Consider the following 8,135-nt stretch of genomic DNA (forward strand, 5'->3'; position numbering starts at 1 on the left):
ATATTTAACTTTACAGAGAAATAAGAGACATCATAAACCCGTAATTAGCACCCAACTAGTCATACATCTTTTCAATAAGTGTGTATTGAATATCCATTACATGAAGATGCCCCTGTACTCAAAGACAGAAAAGGTCAGTCCCTGTCCTCTTAAAACTTAAATTGTAATGGAGCAGATATTTTCCACTGATCATAATATTAACACAATTTTTGAGGCAGTGAGCACTACACAGGAGGGTTTTGATGACAATGCAACAGAAAGAACTAAACAAAGACTGGATAGGGAGGTGTTTAAGAAAGACTTGCATGAAGAAATGTCATTTAAAATGAGTATTTTCATAAGTGCTGGGAATAAAGCATTGAATAAAAAAAGATAAAAGTCTTCCTCTTATAGTGTTTGCATTATAATGTGATGAAGGACATAATACATTTATAAGCAAATATAACTGTAGGATGGCAGCTCGATAGTTACTATGGAGGTATACCAGGCAGAGGAAATGAGATAAGGAGTCCCAGATGGTGGGCCTTAACTTGCATTAAGCCACTATGAGTTGAGGGAGAGGAGAAAAATTGCAAGAGAATAATTGAATAATTGGAATCCTCCGAGTCAAGCTTCAACAGTACATGAACTGTGAACTTCCAGATGTTCAAGCTAGATTTAGAAAAGGCAGAGGAACCAGAGATAAATTTGCCAACATCTATTGGATCATTGAAAAAGCAAGAGAATTCCAGAAAAAAAAAATCTACTTCTGCTTTATTGACTACTCTAAAGCCTTTGACTGTGTAGATCACAACAAACTGGAAAATTTTCCAAGAGATGGAATACCAGACCATCTTATCTGTCTCTTGAGAAATCTGTATGCAGGTCAAGAAGCAACAGTTAGAACTGGACATGGAACAACAGACTGGTTCCAAATCAGGAAAGGAGTATGTCAAGGCTGTATATTGTCACCTTGCTTATTTAATTTATATGCAAAGTAGATCTTGCAAAATGCCAGGCTGGATGAAGCACAAGCTGGAATAAAGATTACTGGGAGAAATATCAATATCCTCAGATATGCAGATGACACCACCCTTATGGCAGGAAGTGAAGAGGAACTGAAGAATCTCTTGATGAAAGTGAAAGAGAAGAGTGAACAATCTGGCTTGAAACTTAACATTCAAAAAACGAAGATCATGGTGTCTGATCTCATCACTTCATGGCAAATAGATGCAGAAACAATGGAAACAGTGACAGACTTTATTTTCTTGGGCTCCAAAATTGTGGCAGATGGTGGCTGCAGCCATGAAATTAAAACACGCTTGCTCCTTGGAAGAAAAGTGATGACCAACCTGCATATTAAAAAACAGACATTACCTTGCTGACAAAGGTCCGTCTAGTAAAAGCTATGGTTTTTCCAGTAGTCATGTATGGATGAGAGTTGGACTCTCTGCAACTGAATAATTGATCCTTTTGAACTGTGGTGTTGGAGAAGACTCTTGAGAATCCCTTGGACTGCAAGATCAAATCAGTCAATACTAGAGGAAATCAGACCTGAATATTCATTGAAAGGACTGTTGCTGAAGCTGAAATTCCAATACTTTGGTCACCTGATGTGAAGAATGACTCATTGGAAAAGACCCTGTTGCTGGGAAAGATTGAAGACGGGAGGAAAAGGGGACGACAGAGGATGAAATGCTTGGATGGCATCACCGACTCAATGGACAGGAGTTTGGGCAAGTTCTGGGAGTTGATGATGGACAGGAAAGCTGGGCCTGCTGCAGTCAGTGGGGTTGCAAAGAGTTGGACAGGACTGAGCAACTGAACTGAATTGAACTTCATTGAGTCAGAGAGGAAGTAGAGTTTTGTGAGTGACTCCAAGGGCTTGAGCTGTAGTCTTAGTGAGATGGACTATTTTGATTGCATGAAAGACATCCGACTTATTTTAAAACATTTTCAAGGGCCAACGGGAGACAACAAAGTAAGTACATATTGTATTCACTGCTTGGTTCTTGTGCCCCAGAAATTAAATGCCCTGAGACAGCTTAGACCTCTAGCATGGTTCAGTGACTGGTTAAGTGTCACATGTGAAGAGAGTGGGCCATGGTAGGATGGGTTGTTCTTTAGAACTTGTCTAATTATAAAGCAGTATCATAATTAAGAGACTCTTCAACTGGCTGGCATTCCCCATCTTCTAAAGGATACTGTGGCCATTCAGTATCACAGAAGGTCAGTTTTTTTTTTTTTTTTTTTTTAACTCTGGGGATCAAAGTTGTCCCAGTTTTTTTAAAATACATTTTAAAGGAGTGGTTCTGGAACTGTTAGCTCCCATCTGTAAGAAAGAAAAAAGCGGCATCCACAGCCGTAGCTTCTTTCCACCGGAGGCATCCCTCCGTGCTCTAGATGGGGGTGTAGACAGACTTTCCACTGAAGCTTTCCTTCCCTGGTTGGACTTAGTCTGTCCTTTACCAACACAAGCACCTTATTCATCTCTCCAGGTTCTACCATAGACATGGGAGGAAATGCACCAGGGGGAGACCTGATGACATCCCAGACTGACTTAGTTCCAACCACAAAGATCATTGTTTGATTTGCCCTTTTCCTCTGATGCCACCCAGGGTGGAGCAGAGTATCTTTCCCAGAATGTTTCCCAAGCTAGGACTGCTAGGGAAAACATCCATCTTCCATGTGCTTGTGAGCATTCCTGAGTACACTCCTGACCACAGTAGAAGTGGGGAGTTATAAAGGGATGAACAACAACCAACATGTCCCCTTTGATCGACACCGCCAGTATATGTAATAGCAAAAGAGGTTGTGGAGGGTGTGCTAACAAGGAAAAAGTGATATTTGTCCTCAAGCTACTAGGACCAGTCCTTCCAGTTTATTTCCACAGATTCTACAAAAGAAATTTCCAAGGAGTTGAGACAAAACTATTGGAGAGTCTTCTCTGGTTCGCTAGCAGCCCTATCAAAGGAAGAAGCCCACTCTAACCCCAATCTAACCACATCTTGCAGTTTCTGATCTGTGTCCTCAGGAACCTCACGGTCACCAGCAATGCTTCTATCCACATAGTTTGGTGGCACATCTGTGACAAGGACTTGCTTTTAGGACTCTGGCCTCATATGGAAACAGCCAAGAGAGATGCTGCTGAAGCTAGAGTTCCACCTAGTTCCCAAACGTGCTGCTGGGGCTAGAGTTCCACCTCATTCCATACGTGCTCCTAGGAAGTCTGGTTCCTCATGACTACCAAGCTTGGGTCTAAGTAAAAGTACACAGTAATGGCATGGATCACAAGTTCCTTGAAAGTTTATGATCCGAGAGATTGGGTTAGTAGTTCTAATTCCCCATGTAATTTTGAAATGGTCAAAGAGACCAGGAAAAGGTGACCAAGAAAGGAAAGTTCGGTCCAAACACTTTCCCCATTTCTGGCTGCTCCCCTCACAGGAACGTTGGGTGTCTCTTTGCACTGGCAGGTTGGTATAAACCCCCAACAAGGCTCCACGTTTTGATGCTGCCTTCAGTCATTAGGAGGCATTGCGAAACCGCAGAGCAGGGCTCATCACTTGCTTCATGCAGGGCGTGTCATTGTCATTCACACAAGCACACTGAAGAATTAGTAAAGCAGAAAACATGAATCCTGAGACAGCAGAGAGGTTAGAGCTCTTGAGTGTTCTTACCTTGTCCTGAAAATCCTGGACGAGCCCCCAAGATGATAGCTTACAGTGAACAGTGTCGGATTCATGATCTCTGAAGAAGATTTAACTTCAGGACCAGGGACCAGGCTTAATCACTCAAGAGCTTTTGTGTAGCAGAGTTTTAGTAAAGTGAAAAAGGGACAGAAAAAGGTTCTGACATAGACATCAGAAGGTGGATGGAGAATGCCCCAATCATTAGTCTTAGCAAGGGAACTATATACTTTTTAAATTAGTTATTACAATAAATAAAAACAATGTCTCAATGTTGTAAAGATTTTACCAGACCCACTCCCATAATTTACATTTTAAGATAACAGGATTATAACTTAATAATAGAAAAATCTTACCAGACCCACTCCCATAATATACATTTTAAGATAACAGGATTAGTCAGAAGGTTTTCAGGAAGGAGAAACCGTCCTAAAGCAGGATATAACTGTCGTTCAGTTCAGTTCAGTTCAGTTCAGTTGCTCAGTCGTGTCCGACTGTTGTTATATAATCCTTACTAAGGAATGTAGAAAAAAAAGTTCGTCTTTTCCTCCTCTTTGAGAATTCCAGACACCTATCTCCTGCTCGAGAACCCCAGACCCCTCTCTCCTCCTCAGGGATCCTGGACTTCTCATCAACCTGCCTAGGGATTGACTCTCTCATTCCCCCCACTTTTCTTTTGGGAAAATTATGTTGCCAAGGGAAAGGGGTATTGTTTTTGTTCCATAACTACTTCTTGCTGTTCAGCGGTGTTGTCCCTAAATTACTGAGGCAACATATTCTCCTAACCCTCATATTGAGGATCTCTGATCCAGGGGCCCCAAGTAATAGATGGAGGAATTTGCGGCATTTGTAGGAGCTTGAACAAACGTTTATAACCTAAAAGCTTTCAGACAATTAGAAACAAACCTTGTTTTACAGTTGTAAAGCAAAACAGTCATTAAACCAAGTTAAAACATAATCAAAATTAAAAGTTACATTGTGTCCATAGTAACATTGGTTCATCTTAGGATTGTTAAATGTCATCTCAGAGTTGAGGAAAGTCCTTTCTTTGAAGCAGAGAAACCCACCATTGGGAGTCTTCAATTGATGGGGAGATTGAAAAGCTGAAAGCTGAGTCACATAGCTAATTCTAAGGCTTCAGGATCTATGAGAATATCTGTGTGCAAAACCTGTCTGCCATAGAGATAGTCCCTTTTTCTTAGGAACAGTTTGAGCTCTTGTTAAAGCTAAGGGTAAAACTTTAAACCAACTGTCTTGTGTTTCTTGAGTTAATTTACATAGATGTCTCTTAATAATGTCATTAGCCTTTTAAACTTTTTCTGAAGACTGGAGTCTCCAGGAACAGTGTAAGTGATACTTTATTCCTAGAACTTTTGACAGCTCTTGAGTTACAGCAGCGTTAAATGTGGAGCATTGTTGCTCTGAACTTTAAGAACCTGCTTACATCATGAGAAATCAGTACAGTAAGATTTTGCCCATTAGTAAACTTAAGAGCTTTAGGCATTAGCAAAACAATAGTAGCAATTACTCTTAAGCAATGTGGCCATAGCCTGTTTTTTCAGTAATAAACAAACTAAACTCTGGTCCTGTGGGCAAGTACAAAGTTGAAGCCTGCAAAAGAGCAGTCTGAAGAGCCTTAAAAGCCTTTTGAGTATCTGAAGACCAAACCAGCTTGTCGGTTTGGGCCTGCTGAGTCTCAGTTATAAGTTTATATAAAGGCCAGGCAAGTTCCCCATAACCCAGATTGCAAATGGAGCAGTAGACTCTGATACCCAAGAATCCTCTCAATTGTCTTAAAGTCATAGGTAGAGGATGATTTAGTATAGGTTTAACTCTAGAAAGTATCCTTCAAATCAGAGACTGCAAAATATTTGGCTCGTTTAGGAATTTCAGACAATAAAGTATAAGGATTAGGCACTTATTAATTGTATATCTTGAACAGGTCTCCATTTATCATTTGACTTTTCTTACACCCAAAATAGGAGTGTTGCATGAACTATTATAGGGAATTACAAACCAATGTTCCTTTAAATTTTCAATAATGGATTTTAACCCTTCCTTAACCTCCGGCTTTAATGGATACTGCTTTTGATGTGAAAATAGGTGAAAGTCTTTGAGCTTGATAATGAGAGGAACAGCATTTTGTGCTTGACCCACATTTTTTCATCGGCCCACACTTTAGGATTTACATTTTCTTCAGTTAAAAGAACAGGTTTCATATTCATGAAAACAGAAGCCTGAACCTTGTTCAGTATATCCCTCCCCAGAAGAGGTGAGGGAGAATTTGGCATGATTAGAAACTCAAGAAAATAGCACGGAGTCTCCATTGTGGCTTCGAGGATGACTGAAATATTAATGTTTAGCTCATCCTGAAAGAGCCATTACGGTAGTGGATTGGGAGAAAAGTGGACCAGGAGCTTTGGCTAGCACAGAGAAATTTGCCGTAGTGTCCAAAAGAAAATTGACTGATTGGCCCCTCACAGCTATTAATACCCCGGGTTCCTCAAGTGTTATTAATATGGGGACTTGTGTGAGGACCCCTGGGCACCTTCAGCCCTGATTGCCTTGAGAGTCCAACCCCTGGGGCCTATGCCTTGGTGGGCATCTCATCTTCAGTGCAGTTCTTGCAGACCTGACATGGGGCAGCTTAGACATCTGAGGGCAATCCCCCTTGAGATGCCCCTCTTTCCACAATAATAACAAGTCCTTCCCTTTCCACCTGAGTCCCTCTGGGTATTTATCCTCAGGCTATTTCAGAGCAGGTCTAACAGCCATTGTTTCTCCATAACACCTTTAATATGTTCTAAGGAAGCATTCTGGAAGGCTATTCTCCCAAGTTCTTTCATGTATGAAAATACCTTTATAATGATCTAATATTTAATTTACATTTGGCTGCAGGTTTCTGGATTAAACACAATATCTCTTTAGAACTTTGGAAGTATTGTCCCATCTTCTTGTAGCATTTCATGTTTCTGGTGGAGGAGTCATTTTCCTTAGTAGTTAATCTTTTTTTTTTTTTTTTATTCTTGTGGAGATATTAGGACCTTTTAACATCCCTTTGGATTTTGAACTCTCCCTTTTGATTGATGAGAAATGGGCCCCTTTTCCCACAGTTATTTGCTAGGTTCAGTACAGATTCTTTAATCTTAGAGATTAATCTCTTATGCTTCTCTTTGGAAAATTGTGTGCAAGTGTGTATATTTGTATGTGTATGTTTGAAAATTTCCTTCACTTAATATACCCTTACATCTTTTTAGAACTCATATTATGATGTTACTGAATCTCCTGAGTTGATCTTTTATCTTTATTGTCGCTCAGGTTGTCCAGTATTTTGATGTTTTTGTGCTTTCTGGGATAGTTTATCAATTTCGAACCCTTTGTAGAATTCTAATTTTGGAAGATACTCTTCACATTTTAAGAGTTCAGTGTAAGTCACTGAGTTTCTGTTTTATAGAAGCTTTTTTTTTTTTAAATGAATTTTCTAAATCATTTCTGAAGATATCAGTGTGAAGATTGTGAAGTTCTGTGTTCTCCCTTTGTTATTGTTGTTGTTCATTTCAGTTCAGCCACTCAGTCATGCCAACTCTTTGTGACCCCATGGACTACAGCATGCTAAACCTCACTGTCCATCACCAACACCCGGAGTTTACTCAAACTCATGTCCATTGAGTTGGTGATGCCATCCAACCATCTCATTCTCTATCATCCCCTTCTCCTCCCGCCTTCAAACTTTCCCAGCATCAGGGTCATTTCAGATGAGTCAGTTCTTTACATCAGGTGCCCAAAGTATTGGAGTTTCAGCTTCAACATCAATCCTTCTAATGAATATTCAGGACTGATTTCCTTTAGGATGGACTGGTTGGATCTCCTTGCAGCCCAAGGGACTTTCAAAAGTTTTCTCCAACACCACAGTTCAAAAGTATCAATTATTCAGAGCATAGCTTTCTTTATAGTCCAACTTTCACACCCATACAAGACTAGTGGAAAAATGACAGTTTTTACTAGATGGATGTTTCTTGGCAAAGTAATGTCTCTGCTTTTTATGTACTATCTAGGTTGGTCATACCTTTCCTTCCAAGGAGAAAGCATCTTTTAATTTCATGGCTGCAGTCAGCATCTGCAGTGATTTTGGAGGCCCCCCCTCCCCAAATAGTCTGCCACTGTTTTCATTGTTTCTGATGTTTCCCCATTTGTTTGCCATGAAGAGATGGGACCCAATGCCATGACCTTAGTTTTCTAAATGTTGAGTTTTAAGCCAACTTTTTCACTCTCCTCTTTCACTTTCATCAAGAGGATCTTTAATGCTTCTTCACTTTCTGCCCTAAGGGTGGTGTCATCTGCAATTCTGAGGTTATTGATATTTCTCCTGGCAATCTTGATTCCAGCTTGTGCTTCATCCAGCCCAGTGTTTCTCATTATGTACTCTGCAGATAAGTTAAATAAGCAGGGTGATAATATACAGCTTTGATG

This window comes from Muntiacus reevesi, chromosome 3 (assembly GCF_963930625.1).
Source record: "Muntiacus reevesi chromosome 3, mMunRee1.1, whole genome shotgun sequence".
NCBI lineage: Eukaryota > Metazoa > Chordata > Mammalia > Artiodactyla > Cervidae > Muntiacus > Muntiacus reevesi.